The following is a 16,689-nucleotide window of genomic DNA, read 5'->3' as shown; positions in this document are numbered from 1 at the left end:
ACAATTTACACAGCAGCTAATTTCATCGGCCTGATTTGAGGGTATGGTTTTTAGGGGGCCATCAAAGAAGCAGATGAAGGTGCATTTGTCATATATGAGTGACAACCATTCACACTATCTGAACAAAATGGTGCTGGCCCTTATTAGAAACACATGCTATTATCACATATTTAAAGTGCAGTTGAAGCCATAATTTCAAATTGCCAACTGGAAACATAAGGGTAAAACAACCAGATATTACTGAAGCATGTGTGCTGACTTCATGCCCTTCTGAAGACAATCTGGCAACATAATTCAACTAGGATTTAAATTATCAGATAAGCAGCATCACCAAAAAAACCCCCTACCCCCCCAAAAAAATCAATATATATTTTAGATATAAAAATATTAACAATTAAAAAGTTTATTACTTATTCCTGGGCCAATTTTCAGAGTATTTGCATGCCTATCCTGTAACATTAAAGACATGCCTAAGAAATCAACCACGAAAATAATTTTATTTTAATATTACCAAAATGAAAATCAACTGATTTTTTACACGAGCAAAAAACCCCAAGGCATCTCGTGTACTAAATATAAGATAGGAAACAGGGTAAACTACAAAGACTTCCTTAACTGATACACAGAAAGTTCGGGTTCTTTGTTGTCATGCACATCTTAAACTTCATCGTTTCTTTTAACTTACTGAAAATAGTGGTTTTAGCAATAAAGATTTTACATCAAAACACATAGTACACAGGTTTAAAATGTTGTTGACAGTCAAATGTCAAAACGATTTTCACATAAACTTATGAAAGTCTTTAAAACAGTGGTTACCAGAAGTTCCCTCCTCTCCCCTCAGCTGTCTGTCTCCAAAGATCATCAATGAGCTCCCTTGGTACAAAGAAAATCACCTCAGCAATAGATCCAACTCTGATGCTGGCCGTGGCGGGAGAACAGGCTGCTCTGTCAAATGGAAACTCACTACACTAACCCACACCCATGCCAGGCAATTAAGGAAGAGATACTGTAGCCTTTGCCTTCCACAAATCCGTATCTGCATGCCTGACTCAATGGGACATGAACTGTTCGGATGAACAAATACTAGAAAACACAATTTAACAGCTCTGTTCTGATTTACAAGGAAAATACTGAATAAAAAGGTGGGGGAAAAAAGTAGGAAGACGTCACCATACAGATCAAAGAAAAGTCTACCTGCCCAGCCTTCTCAACAGATGAGTAGTATTTATGCAGCTAAAAAAGTAAGAAGTTTATCTTTCTTCCTTGTATCAAGAAAAAAGTGTCCGTTACCATCTAAATAATACATTCTCAAATTGTTTACATCTTCCTTCTGCATTTGGTGTCCATGGGTTTAAAAAACAACAAAAAAAAAAACCCATGCTGTTAAAGCCAGGAGAAAAGTTCCATGACTATGAAGATCTCACATTTAGAACATAAAAACAAAAAGTAAAGTAAACAGCTTGTTCTGGTCTTAAGGAAGAATGAAGTTTTTCTGAAAAAGCAGGTGTAAGGTGAATTAGTCAGTAATAACAAAACACAGCTTATATATTAGTTATATTTTTCCATTTTCTTCAGCAACTGTAAAATAATTCTCCAGCAATTATCTTCATTTCTTCACATCTTCCCATTCCTTTTCACAAAAAAATCCAGTTCTTTATTGATCCAAAACCAACTAATTCAGTGTAATTCCACCCCTATAAAATTGAATCTATACATTTCACCTTCGGTCTCTTCTCAGTCCACTAAATGCTTTAACCCATGGACACTTAAACATTCTGCCAGAGTTTTCTTCAAGTCTCCTCCTCCCATCAGCTGTCCTCATGCCTGTGTCAGCAGCTATCCTGCAGCTCATTTAGGCAACATTGATGACAAGAGACCCATGTCTGGCAACAGGTAGTTGCTTCGTCACGTAAGGAGCCCCTCTACTGAGCTGATGATTTCCTATTCAAGGCAACAATTTAGCCTTCTCTCCTCCTCACTGGGCTGCTTGACTCTTCTCATGGAAGAAACGAACACTAGTTGCATATTCCATTAAAACGCTGGATTTTGAGCTTAAATTTTCAATTCTACATTTAGAGGAAAACTGCATTTTCCTAACTTGGAAAGGAGAAAACACATCAACAGGTGTGCTGACAAAGGTCATACAATTCCCTTCTAATCAGGTAGGAAATCCATTAAATTAATCATGGTAGATTTTTTTCTTTCTTAAGTTATCACGAACACTTAGAGGAGAGAAATTTAAACCTCTTCCCAGCCACAGTCCATAAGGAAGTGGTAGGTATAAGATTTTGTATATACAAAAGGCCAAACTGGCATTAATGTCCAGATCTTGGCGCAAACTGAGAGACTCTTCTTGATAAGCAACAGCTTTATTTGTGAATCTCTTGTTCAGGGTTTGTCAATGCTGACTTCAGTCATCAACCTAAAACAGATCAGCCTCTGACTGACAGCCTAGCCAGAAGCGAGACGATGGGATACTCAAAGAAGGAAAGGAAAAGGGAGAGAGATGCTGCTGTGATGGAAGAGCCTTAGTTATAACTTCATCTCAATATCCATGTGGGATGTATCTTGGGCAATCCATTATGCCAGCCTCAAACCTGCTGTGTAATGATGGTCTAGCACAATCACATTGAGCATTGTAGGGAATTCAATTCTGGTCTGCAGAGCTGAATGCAGACTTAGCAAGCAAGAACTGGTGGTAACCTTAGGAATTAGGCTCTGTGAGAAAGATGAGATCTCTTGGAAAAAGTACAACTGTGAGAAATTAACAAAGTTAAACTATTAGAATAACGTTTTACCCAGTCCCTGGTTTAAAAAACAGTCTACATAAAACTGTAAAGTAGTAGGAAAAAATGGAGTTGTAAAACTGATTCAAGAAATAGGACATACCAGAAAATGTGTATATTATTTGCAACTTACAAAGATGAAAATCAGAACTATAATGTTGATGTACAAATCTTACCTGATATACATTGTTAATAGCATTAATATGTCTCTCTGCCTTTGCTTTATTAGTGAGTGCAATTCCTCTGTCAAGCAAGGCCTTTAACTCTCTTTTGTTAGGGAAGATGATATGATAAACCCTCCTTCCCTCCAGCATACACAGCAGCAAAACAGAAAGTTCAAAGGCTCTATTTTAAAATATAACGAATAGGGGACTAAGAATGACATCACTGTCCAATTAAAGATAGTGCAACACCTGTATGATGAACAAGACGCACAAGGTGGACACAGGCCATGAACCTTGGGTAAGCAGTAGTATAAGTAGTTGATATCAAGCACTATGTAGAAAAGCAGCCTGTTGAAAATAAAAAGGACCCACTAAAATATGCTGAATTGCAAGAAGCAGGGAGGACGGAAGGTAGGTCTTGAGATGCAAGATGACAGCAAACAGATGAGAATTTCAGTTTTCTGAAGGAACAAGTAAGACTATGTTGGGTATCATGCAGAAACAGAATACCAGTTAGTTTATGGACCTGTAGCTCTCTGCAGAAGGCAAATGAAAAATAAAAACTGACAAAGAAATGCCAATATTGGTTAATACTGATCACTGATTACAACAGAATCAGTAAGTAAAAATAATGGGGAGAGGGTGAAAAGGAGATTTGGTAGTCTTATTTTGATCTCAAGATGATTACTAGCTTGAGAGAGCTTGGTAGAAAAATGAGGGAAGAAATGTTCCCTGAAATCATACTAACAGGGCATCCAGGTGAGAAAGAAAAGGACTAGAATGAGCCAGTTGCAGAACAGAGCGCGCAAACACGGTCACGTGTCAGAAGTAAAACCCACGCTGATTATGAGCTGTGTTTAAATACGGTGAACCTCAAGCATAATGCGTCTGTCTTATCGACATAATGAGGGTTCAACTTCTGTAAATATGAGGGACCATTCCAAGCTTAGAAACTTGTCTACACACTATCCTCTGCAGCATACTCACACCTGCCAGGCTACTGACTGCTTAGCTCTGTAGCCTAGCTTCCAAAGTTTTCATTTAAAAAAATCAATTTTTTCAAATTTGTGCTAAAAAATTTGTCTTCAAAAGAAGGTTTTGTGATATTCTGGAATTTTATCAAACAATAAACTAATCTAACTATGGCACTTTATTTATTTACTTATTATTTACAGAAAAAAAAACCACCTAATTTAAAAAGGTATTTAATATGAGCTTCTCCAAAACTAGCCATACCACTGCATTCTCAAGACAGTATGACCTATGGACAATGACCTTTGCCAATGAATATAATGAAAATCTATTGTTCTTCCCATGTCTTCATCAACTGCATTTGCTTTTAGAACAGGAGGACTTGGCATTTCTCAAATATTACCCCAAACCACGGCACCTTCCTTTTGCTTACTTTCTAAAGTTATACTGTCTGTGCTCCAAAACTGCCCTCCTTCTACTACAGGAAACTATAGCATACTACTATAAGAGAAAAAAGGAATCAGTTTACCATAGGGGGAGGAAAAAACATATACATAAAATAGACTTGAGAATCTCCCCAAAGCAGCATCTGCTTGTCAACAAGTAAGCTAAGCATACAGCAATACAGGAAGGTCAACTGGGAAACCCTAATCAGTAATTTCATTATTTAAAAAACTGATTATGACTTCTCTGGTGTCTCACATATCCCACCAGAGGTAAAGTATATTTTTATCAGAAGTCAGTCAAAAGGAAGTTGAATGGAATCCACCTCTTTCTTTTATATTTTAAGTATCCTAGCTATAAGCCTTTTTTCAAATAATCTCCCAGAAAATGCTGATGGATTTGCACTCTAGCTTGAAAGATACACCCCTGCCATTTCCTTTAGTGTAAAAGAACAAAGACTACAGAGCTAGAAACATCAAGCTTGCTGTAAGTAAATGAATCTGCTGCGGTAAATTCCCATAATGTTTTAGTGGCATGCAGATATTGCTACTAAAACAAGGCAAGTATTTAGATAGGAAAATAGTTAAGCATAACACAGCAGCAGAATTCATTTTGCCATCTAACAGCACCAAAAGTAATGACTTCACCTGAGGTTACTAGAAATGAGGAGCTTGGAAATGATCACTTCCACATCCAGCTCCCTCTTCTGTTGCCAGTGGGCCCAAACCTAAAGGATTCTTCAGTTTCAGGGAAGGATTTATCTTCGGCTGAGCACTTTATCTGGGCTGTTTGGGTCCAAGTGTGGTAGGCCCAAAAATATTTTAAAAGCGGCATTAAAGAAGTAACATGGTGATAGCTGGTTCTGCACCTTGCTTTCAAGTGATACTAGATAAAAAAGATCCAGAAAACGGAATGACTGGCTGGAGAAGATGTGAAACCCAACTCTTTTTTCCCTGAGGAAGAGCAGGAACTGTCTATCTGCCCAGTCTTGATGGCAGCCAGGACACACAGACTACATATTTTCTTCACATGCGAAAGTAACAGGAGATAAATAGGTATACAGCACAGCAGTAACAAATGCCACATTTTTAACAGTATCATCTAATGGTATGCACGTTTCTTTCCATTTCTTTCAAGAATCAGCTTCAAAATTCTTTGACAAAATTTACCTCTCAGCCTCCAGAGATTTTTGCATTGCTTATGTTATACCTGTCAAGATCTGATGACTGTATGTTATGTATTCATCTGAACAGAACCACTACACTTAGTTACAGGCTATCATCAACCAATTCATTCTCTTGCTAAAATCAAGTCATCCAATTACTCCTTGACTAATCAAGGCTGTTTTGGCTTTTTCTTTTTTCAAAAGGTACTCAACAGCATAAACAGTTCACTTACAAGAAATGGAAAGGGGCTAATCAGCAGAATTATTGTTTTGCTGCCACAGTTTGCAGTATTTAAATGTAGTTGCTGATTGGACTGAAAGTTTTATGGTATAGCATATAAAACTAGTTTGACACAAAAATGAAGCTGCCTATAGCCTAAACTTTATTGTTTCTAGCTGCTCCAAGCTGCCACCGAGATGCTAAAAACCAAATCAAAATACTACTACTAGACATCTTATTCTGCTCCTAATTGTGGTTATGGAAATTAATTAATATCTTCAAGATTAATTTATATTTGATATATCAGTCGCTTCATTTATTTAATGATCCTTATCCTTAAAGTAAAATGGAACAAAATATTTGGCTAATATTAAGCTCCACATAACAGCATTTTGGCATCTTGTATTCGTTTACAAAAGGTAAGCAGCTGCATGGGTATATGTTATGTTGTAATTAAGAGGGATATTTACAATTTCATCAGAATCTGAACCGCATCACAGGCTGAAACTCCCATCGGTATTTAGGGTAATGACCAGCCTTTTTTGTCAATAAGCTATAAGAGAATGTTTAATAACACCACCAAAAACCAGACCTAGAGAATAATTGATACTTGCACTTCCTCTCCAGCATACATTCAATGACTATTATCAAAAAGAGCAGCTCGTCACAGACTGATATGGCACATTACAATACACATACATACCCTGTTATAAGCCCTGAAATAAATGAGCAATAATATCTATCTGGCCACTTACCGGGGTGGGAATGGGGGAGAGAACAGAAAGAAATAAAATAGGGTAACTTGGGTGGGGGGCTAGAAGCAGGGTATTTCTTTGAGCTATCAAAAGAAACAAGACTACAAGTGTCAAAAAACATTAAATTATAAATAATATCTGTACTTAGACTGGCTTGACATGCTATCATCAGTATTATAAAGATTTAAACGGTAAAAGATACCGCTATTTCTGACTGAGGTACAAGTACATTTAACATTATAGAATGTATTAAACTTTGATGATGGTACATTTTACTATGCATACTCATGATTAGAAGGGCAAAAGAATACTGTCAGAGTCAACATTTTACAGCTTCTTAAATGTAGCCTGTGTTAACAAAGAACCAACAAATAAAGTAGGTTTAGCATGTTTTCCCTTGCAAGCTAATTTCAAGTGAAATTAATCACCTGTAACACAAACCTAATATTCTTTAAGCACAGTAATTTTCAGTTGAAGAAGGTGCACCTGCCTACATCTTCAACATAAGCAAAATCAAGTACAAAAAACATTAAATAAAACGCTGTAGTAAACCTTGACTTCTGAAGAAAGAATTTTTTCAGACATCTTTTGTGGCTTTGTTTTGTGCTACAGCCCTTTAAGTTTTGTCCTCATAAAGCCCTAACTAGTTGTAATCACTCGCAGTCTAATTGTGGACATTTATCTGCTTTTCTTATGCATAGAACATAGCTATTAAAGCTGAATGGTGATGGTGTGAAGTATAGGTTAAATTGGGTGAAATTAAAGCAAATTACTCTGGGATGTGGAACTCTGAAAATAGAAACTGCCAATGATTTGCAACCCTCTTGATGATCAGCTTCACAGAACCCTAAATGACAAGAAAACTTACATATTTTAAAGTTAACTAGATTTTTTTTTAAATAATATGTATAAATTTATTTAAAATGCAAGCAGTCACTGTGGCAATAATTATTTTGTTTTACCTGCATCGTAGAAATATAAGAAAAGGTTTTAATCCCCATCAAAACCACTTGTTTTTATTCTCAAAGTTTAGCTGATATTTAGCAACAGAAAAACAGTTCAGAATATTAGTTGCAGCATTAATTACTTTGAACACAACGTTACAGTTGATGCATACCATATGGCTATACAGACACAGGATGGTAAAAGCAGCTGCTGTGGGCTCTCTTGACTGGTGCTGTATTAGGACTCGAATTCATTACTTACCTATACAAAAGATAAGCAGCTACATTTACCCTGCTGAGCCCTAATACTGCACCAGTCAAGAGAGCGCAAATCAAGCACCCCTCCCCAAAAGTCTGAAATAGCAGTTGAATGGCAGCCTTTTCAATATCAAATCCATTGAGAGTATTTGACAAAAAAAAGGGCAAGTCTATTTCTGCACCAGCAGACATACAATGAGAGCATGTAGCAGCAATACAGGATTTTAAATGACTGTAGTATCAACTTCTTGAGCATACAAAGAATTTACATTTGCATAAAAGTACTTGTCAAGCAAGTACTGCACAAGGTCAGAGATGAGAATTATAACCTCCCTGGGAAACACTGAGGCAAAGCAATTCACTTCAGGACATGTAAGTCGGCAGAAGAAACCACGATTCTGTTCCTGGTGGAAGCAGTTTTAACGGAGAAAAGTTGTTACCAAGACAGTCGCTCCAATGACCTTATCTGTTAAATCCTGTTCCAGAGCCCTTAACCCTTGAGACTGTCTAACAAATATTAGTGATTTATTTCAGATGTAAAATGTGTTTACTTGCAATTGCTCTTTCATCCTAGCACCACTGGGATGTAGTCAACACACTGCAGGCAAAACCTTCTACCTGCTGAGATTTGCTATCAAGTTGGTCACAATGGGTAAAGGACATTATTTGACAGCTGAAGGAATAAGTTTTAGAGCCCTTCATGCCTCCGTTTGCAGAGGGCTCACTCTGACTGCCCTTGATCATATTTGAAATACTATCACTGCACTGCCCACCAAATAGTGCTTGGGACAAACTCCTTGGTTACTATTCTTGCAACATGCTTTACCCAGGACCACAGCACGTGGTAATTCACATGGACTCACTATCAGAAGACACAAGGAAGGGCAGCACTCAATGTAAAACTTTGAGATGGCTGACATACTACATAAATTGTTTAAAATAAGAATTCCCTAGGAAAAACTAGCCTCTCTGTTCAGATTTTTCCAAAATATGACTGTGTTAATTGGAAGAAGAAGGGGCATTTGGAACCTAGCCTGGACCACTGCAAAATGTCCAAAAGTCAAAAGGGCTGAAGAATGCGAACATTTGCTTCAGAGACAAGTGCTCTTGTCAACCTGAGCTCCGCCATGTTCCATTTTATGTTACTTTCTGTTCTAATGACTGAAAACGTTCCTTTGTGAGTTTAAGTTGTGAAAAGAGAAGCAAACAAGAACAAGGGAGATTCTCCACAGTATCACCCTCCCTGGTGAGTGCTCCCATGGCAGCACCGCCGGCACAGAGGATAGTGCATGCAGGAAGGTCTGGCCACAAACATCAGTGGATAACTTTTAACATGCCTCCGTGTATCACATATTCAGACTGTTCATGGAAGACAACGTTCCTACTCAAAAGTAGACTGGAACTCATGTATTTGCAATCTGATGGTGTCTACACTGTACAAAAACATGGTTCCTAAGCAGAAACCATTTGGAAAGTAGAAATATGCCTATATGTATAACTGTGTATTCATATTACTTCCACCATCACCATCTTCCTGGTGCATTTTAGCCCTTCTTTCTGAAGGTTAGTCATCAAGGCCTTCTCTTTAGGAATACTCAGTGCCAAGCTCTACAGTGTCAGTCTTAACTGGAATCTCTGAGAGTCACCATAACGAAATATAATTACTAACAATAACTGTGTTTTTAAGACAATGTATTTACACAGATCATGAATAGCAACTAGCAGCCATCAGCAGAAACCCACAGGGTAGTTCTGTCTGGCCTTGAACGACCAGATATACAGGAAACATTTTAATTATTCATGGACAATTTATCTGGGTCACAGATTGACTACACCTAAGATGCAGAAATATCAAAAAAACCACTTGAGCCCTGAAGTTTTTACTGGGTCTGGCATAGAACTGCATAGCAGTTACCATGACTGTACTCCTACTGAACCACTTTGGATACCTAATGCTGCAACAAAATCCAAGCCACTAAATCCTGCTGAGCCTACCTTGGCTCCTGTGCAGAGCCAGCTCAACTCTGTTCCGCATTCTTCGACACCTTCGAGGGTTATTAGTCTTTGTAAAATAATGAACAGAGAATGGAATGAAGAATTCAGTTCAGCACAGAATGCAAAATTACAGCCCTCCTGGAGCCTACAAAGGGTGTAAAACTGTTTCAGTGAGGCAACTTCTCTTCAAAAACATTTAAAGCAATGTCTTAAGCTATATAAATGCCTAGACAAAACTCAGTAATGACACGTTTTCAGCTTCAAGAGGTTAGTTATCCAAGCAGTTCCCAAACATTCTGAAACTTAAAATTATATCGTTGTTATAATAAAACAAGAGCACTACAAAACTGTCAAACTTCTTCTTGCAGTGCCTTACAAAAATGCTATAAAAGTGAATCATGGAATTTGGCAAAGTGGAAAAAAAATAAGCTATGTTTACAGATCAGTCATTGTTTACAAAAAGAGTAACCAAGTTTTTTACAAGAAGGGTATTTATAAGGAGTTGTAAACTCAGCTCATCACACGTTAACAAAGAACCTTATTCTCCACATCTGAATGTTTCTCCTTTGAGGATCTATTTCGTTGCACAATGGAGGTGAGGAGCAATAAACATGCTTGAAGAAAGACCAGCCAACATATAATAAAAATGAGAGTTGATGAAGACTTAAACAAGCAAAAATTGTTTGATAAATGCCATTATGTATGTATATGGCCTGCATAAGTTTGCAATTAAGTGCTGTGTTGCTAAGTGAGTATCTTTAAAAACAAAAGCAAAAAGCCTCTCAGTAAATTTACCTTATAAAAACATGCCTCATCATACAACCTTCCCTCTGGACATTCTGGCCCACATTCATAACATAATACATAAACTTAATGCAAAAGTAGCAATAAAGTTCATCCTGCACAAAGTTTATCCTTTGCAAATCAATTCAAATTTTATAAGTGTGCTGCCTATCTGGTTTCTATTAATAGAAATCCTGTTAATAATAATAAAAATTGAATCATTAGTTGGTTAAGAGACAGTTTGTTCTTCATACATGATTTTTCACATGCAATGATTACTTTTCAACAAATTAAAGATGATGTCACAGTTCTTAGGACCTCACATAATGGTACAGGCTTGGAATCACAAGAAATATCACATGATCTTTTTAGAACAGCACCTTAAATACTGAAAACAAAAGGTAATATATAATTTGCATCGTTTGAGATGCTAGACCTGATAAAGAGGGTTTGCAATATTTCCTGTTCAATGTTCAAATCCTAATGTAACAGTTAACCAGACAAAACTCAATACTAATATTTTACTTTGGATGTTAGTCCCTTCCTCTCCCTTATAAAACTCAAAACAGCATCCCAACAGAAAACTAAACTTATTACTTGCTATAGATTGGCTGAACAGTTACACGGGAAGTAAAGAACTCACTATTTTGTACATTATTTCAGTGAAGAATTCCCTAACGCTCAGGGATGTGCTTTTCTTTCTAGTAACATTTTACTTCAATGACAACTACATCGTGGAACATGTCAGGTGTGTTCTGTAACTATCTGGCACCATCTAGTAGCCAGTGGCGTCTTCTTTACTAAATCCCATTAACAGAACCTGTGTCAAGGCTGATACTGAACACATATGCCAGAAATAACAACACGAACTTCTTTATCCGAATCTCATATGACGAAACAAATGTTTTACCTTGAATTAGGTATGGACAGCTATAGTCAGTAGCTACTAGTACACCAAGCAAGTATCTTCTGCCTTCCTTGAAAAAGCACTTTAAATACTTCTGTGTATGTTCAAGTTTCCAAATAATTTAAGAATCTGCTGGCAAATTTTAGCAATAGTTGACAAAATGCATTGCTTTATGCACGTATGCAAACAGTTTCCATTTATTCCCTTTCACTATCCTGAAAACACACAAGTAAGTTAGAATCTAAGAAAGGAAACATATGCTTTGATTAACTTGACTCCTGGATATACAGGGTGGTTTTTTTCCATGATTGTCAACGCACAGTGTCTGGCAGGCCCCAAAATTGGGAGGGAGGCGGAGGCAGCAATATGAGCGTATCAAGGCTACTTCATTATGTTCCCGAGGTGTGACTGGGTAGAAATCTTCATTTCCAACAGTTCTACTCCTTTAGCCTGAGAGCAAACACAAATACACAGCCCCACCATTCTGCTCCTTGCAAAATAAATATATAAATGTGATACTTTTGCAACATCTAACCACAGCTTTTTAAGCTGAAACAGTTCTTCTCCTTTTACTTTAGATGTCAAATCCATCACAGAAAAGAATTTTGTTTTTAAAAGACTTCCTCAATGAAGCAGTTCATTTCTCTGCCATTTAGCTCACTGTATTTTTACAAGCACCAGGCTGAGCAAACTATGATTGAGAGAAGCCATCTTATGCACATTGCTGTTGTCCCACATCATTCAGAACAAACCTTTTTAGATCGTTAACTACCACAGGAGTGCTGATTACACAGGCACCAGCAATTTCCTAACCAATGACCACCTGAACAATGATGTGTTCAGCTTCTCAGACCCTGAAGCCTTTCAGAGGTGAATCATTTCACAGTTTGGAACTAGATCTCCATAGCAACTTCCCTTTGAGGGTTTTAGAATCACCATCCCGTAATTCTATGATCATCAAGCTCAACCATTCCCAATGGTTCTTTTCACAGCAGATGGAAAAGGAAGCCTTGAAATTTTACAGTCTATTTCAAGCAATTCATCTGGCAGCCTATTAGAATTCAAAATATTTCGACCTTCAATCACAAAGCATGTTATCTGAAGCTGTGGTGATCTCAAGTCAAGACAAGCAGACGTTTTAGTCTAATCATCCATGATGAGAAGAGACTGACAAAAACTCTTAATTCAACCACCATCAAAATGCTTATTTTAACTGCATGAAAGTCTTTCAACAGGCAATGAAAACACACCATGTACCATTTTATCACAACCTTCCATTCAAGGGAAATATGAATTCTGAATATTGGCATGGATCTTTGCACTCCCTGACTGCTTTTGAACAAATATCTGCTTCCTAAAAGTCTGTATAAATCCAATTCTACCACATTATTTTCAACAGCTGTCAAGAAAAATGATGGAAGCAAACTGCAATTAAACTTCTCACGATTGAGTACAATAATGCTGTAAATTAGTTACTTATTGATGGATCCAGTTTGTTATAGGCATCTTCTAAGAAATCCAAATCAGTTATGTCTGAGAAAATAAATCCCAATTAAATTATGAAAACATAGCATTGGTTAAAATCTGGAAGCAAAGCTCAGTTTCACGACAATCATAATCAGAGAGGGGTTTAAAGTTTTTTTTTTCCCCTCTGTTCCCAATTGCCAACTCAATTCCCTCTGTTTAGAGTTAAAGAAACATTTTCCTTCTCTTAAGTGTTTCAGTCAACCACTGAAATAATCCCATCAGGAGCACAAAAGCTTTATATTTGAAAACGTTTTCACCTAAAGCCCAGGTTGATTCATTCATATTTTTTAATCAACCTTAAATACAAGTTAAATTGAAATGTTTTAAAATTTCAGTTATACACTGTCTACTATATTAATAATGGTGGTTCATCAAATTCCCACCCCTCAAAAAAAAAAAAAAGATACTCTTCCCCACCTCAAACAACTCTGTAAGGTTAACTCTACAAATGCTTTATTCTTGTTACTACATTTTCATCAAAGTACAAAGCATCAAAATGCAGTAATGAAAAAATACTAACTACATAAACACAAGTTATCTGGTGACTAAAGAATCCAGAAGACTTGCAACTTTCCATACAGAAATGCCACCAATAGTATTTAGCAGGATCAGCAGTAAGTTTAGTAAAAAAAAAAAAAAAAAAAAAAAGTCCTTTTGGTGACATGACAGTGAGAATTTGAGACTTAAAACAACAATAACTGCTGTAAAATATATCAAACTTAAAAGAAACAACAGAAGGACCCACCTGTACCAAAGCCCCAGTGTCCACTATGAATAGTGAAATACGGGAAATTAACAGGTATGTTACATTTTATAACGCTTGTAGAGACAGGAACACTTAATTGTTTTATTTTCTTTGAATGAAAAAATGCGTCTTTAGTGTCCCTAAGCAGTTACTTAACTACGAGAGTTAGTAGTTAGAGACCCTCTCTACAGCACTTAAAATGCCACATTTTATTAGGCTAGAGGGAAAAACCAACCAACCAACCCCCCAGCTGACCTTATCCTCCTAGGTATTGACATTGTTGAGCCATACTCTTATTATGCTTCAAAGAAAAACTCTTTAAAAAGAGAAACTTATTTAAAAAACCCACAAAACTAAAAGATCTTGAATACAATGATTTATTGACTGGTGGTTTACTGAGAATTAGTATTTTTGGCAAAGTCATTTTGAAAACATTTCTGTAAAAGAAATTATGATGAAAATCTTTGGGGGAATAAACTGGCACAATACAGGATTTATCTTCATATATTTTGCACCATTTGCAAAGTTAGCTCATGATGAGAGCTATACAGCTGCTTACACTGAACTTCTTGAAGATCTGAGGAGAGGTATGTGAACACAACCACAAAATTTAACTAGGGATGAAGACAGAATTTAAGATACAGTAAAGCAGATGAAAAAGTTACGCATCAACTGAAAATGTAAACTGTTTACTTCTATGTACAATCGACTGAAACAAATATGGATTTTATTCTAGTCATCTGAGAAAGAAACACCATGGAAAAAACCTCTTGAGTATTTAAAGCACCATCTCCTGCAAAGACCAGAGATTAAGGCAATTATACGTGAACAATATTAAAATTCTTAGTGGTTTCCAGTGTTAGATCAGTTACGTCAATAGCTAATACAAAAACTGCTGCAAGTATCTTCCTAAAGGAGACAAAGAAGTTACAGGATACATTTTACAATACTCAAAAATTTTGCTCAAAAATTTTTTCAACTTTTTAATTTTAATATGGAAGGTAATCAACTGTATTTGTTATCAAAAGTTTTAACTCATCTATAAAGCTTATCTTATTTTTTGTCTGTTGACCAAACATAACCATTAAGTATAACCTTTTATTTAGCATTGTTCTATCTGAAATTGAATATAAAGCTGCCCATGAGCACCAAGTTATTTAAACATTTTGCTAATTAAAAAGTACAGCTGTCACTGCAGCAATACTTACTTACATACGTAGACAGAACTACATACATGTAATTTATCTACTAGTAATATAGATATTACTAAATGTAATTTCAACAGGGGCATTTTTTAAAAATTCTTAAGTTACAGTAAATGATAAGTGTCTTGCATTGTACAATTAGACTGTCAGCAAAGGATGCCTATTAGTAATACATACGCAAATCATCTGAGAGTTATATCTTTACAGTCTATTCTATGATTATGCACAGTTATGATTATTCTATGATTCTATGATTATTATTATTCTATGATTATGCAAAGTATTTTCATGGTATTTTACCAGATAGTTCTCGTAAATAGTAATTTTAAAATCTAGGAGGCAATTCTTAAAACTGTCTTCATATACTAAGGATAAGACTGCATTTTTAGCTTTTCCTCCTCCCAATATCCCCACCACTGTATCTGAAAAACCACATCTTAAGCACAGTAGTTATATATTAGCTCACTGTTTAACAATCTAGAATAACCTTAAGTTTATTTCATAACATATAATCAAGCAACATACGGTAATTAAAGCACACTGAAAACAGCAGTTACTAGCTAATTAACATTACAGAAACACTTTTCTTAATGATAGAAAAAGACAAAGTTGTTATAAAGTGCCGTAACATAAGAAACAGTTTGTAATAAACCTTTTTGTTTAAAACATTAAAAACTTCGACTTAGGAATGTGAAATTACAGTACTTTATGAATTAAAAATGTCAATACAAGTTATGCACAGTTAGGCAAGTGGTTTAGGGACTACCCCTTTCACCACGTGGTTCACATAGGGCAAGCACCGTTAATAGAAATTGTTGCACCCCTCAGGATGGCTCAGCATTTGCAAACATACCCAACCTCTATATTATCCTTATTCATGCAGAGTTAAAGAACTAATACAGTTTCACTATTTTCATGGCAGTAAGATGTATTTTGTCATCACCACAGCACCTGAACTGCAGCTAGGGACAAGCAGTGAAGAACAACTCGAGCTCTGACAATGGCACCCTGGACTGGAGTCAGGGGACGGCTGCCAAGACAGCCGCTGTGTTCTTTAAATGCACTGGTTTGCAACATCAGTTCAACAGCGTACTTCGTCAGATAATTGTTTTATGTTTTGCAATTAAATTACCACTTTAAAACAGTGGCAATATTTTACCTTTACATGCTATTTTAAATCCCACCTTCTATTTATTACATCATATTTTATATTTCTTATTTGTCTGTATTAACAGTAACACCTAAAAATGCTTGCTAGGTAAAACTGCGTGCACACACACAGCCCTAGCAAGTAGTCTCTTTGGAGACCAACACTTTCATATGAAAATATCTTCTGATGTTTTTTTCCCCACTATTTGTATCCCACCATTATTCACGAGCTTCTATATATGCTTATCTCTTATTAATTTTTGTTATTTAACATAATTTTTCAACATCAGGAATTATTTTGTGTCACTTGCATTCTTTGCTAAGCTTTCCAAACACAGTGCATATGAAGGTGTATTAGCTTTCCCCACAGTTTCACAATTACTGGATGGGCAAACACAAGGATTACAGCTGCAAATCAGTTGTTGGTTAGTAACAAACAAGATAAGGCCTTCCATAAAGTTTGGCACACAACCACAATTAATTTTGTGCTCACATATATAGACACAGGACAGCGCACAAGCAAAAACATGTGGCCACCACCAAACAGACAGCAGACTGCCTGTCTCAGTGGTATTGCCTTAGTTTCCTAGTCACTGTAAGCTGGCAATAGTATTTACACCTTTGCAGAGATTTTTTGATTTTGAAATCCAAAAGAAGTGCTTATATAAAG

General features: G+C 36.3%; 1 protein-coding gene across 3 annotated transcripts in view; it reads right to left on the bottom strand.

The window, feature by feature from the left end:
* The window catches only part of OLA1 (Obg like ATPase 1), a 104,561-nt gene that overhangs the window by 54,640 nt on the left and 33,232 nt on the right, over positions 1–16,689 (bottom strand). The window lies entirely within an intron of this gene.

This window comes from Mycteria americana, chromosome 9, assembly GCF_035582795.1.
Source record: "Mycteria americana isolate JAX WOST 10 ecotype Jacksonville Zoo and Gardens chromosome 9, USCA_MyAme_1.0, whole genome shotgun sequence".
NCBI classification, from domain to species: domain Eukaryota; kingdom Metazoa; phylum Chordata; class Aves; order Ciconiiformes; family Ciconiidae; genus Mycteria; species Mycteria americana.
This window is presented reverse-complemented; position numbering and strand designations above follow the sequence as displayed.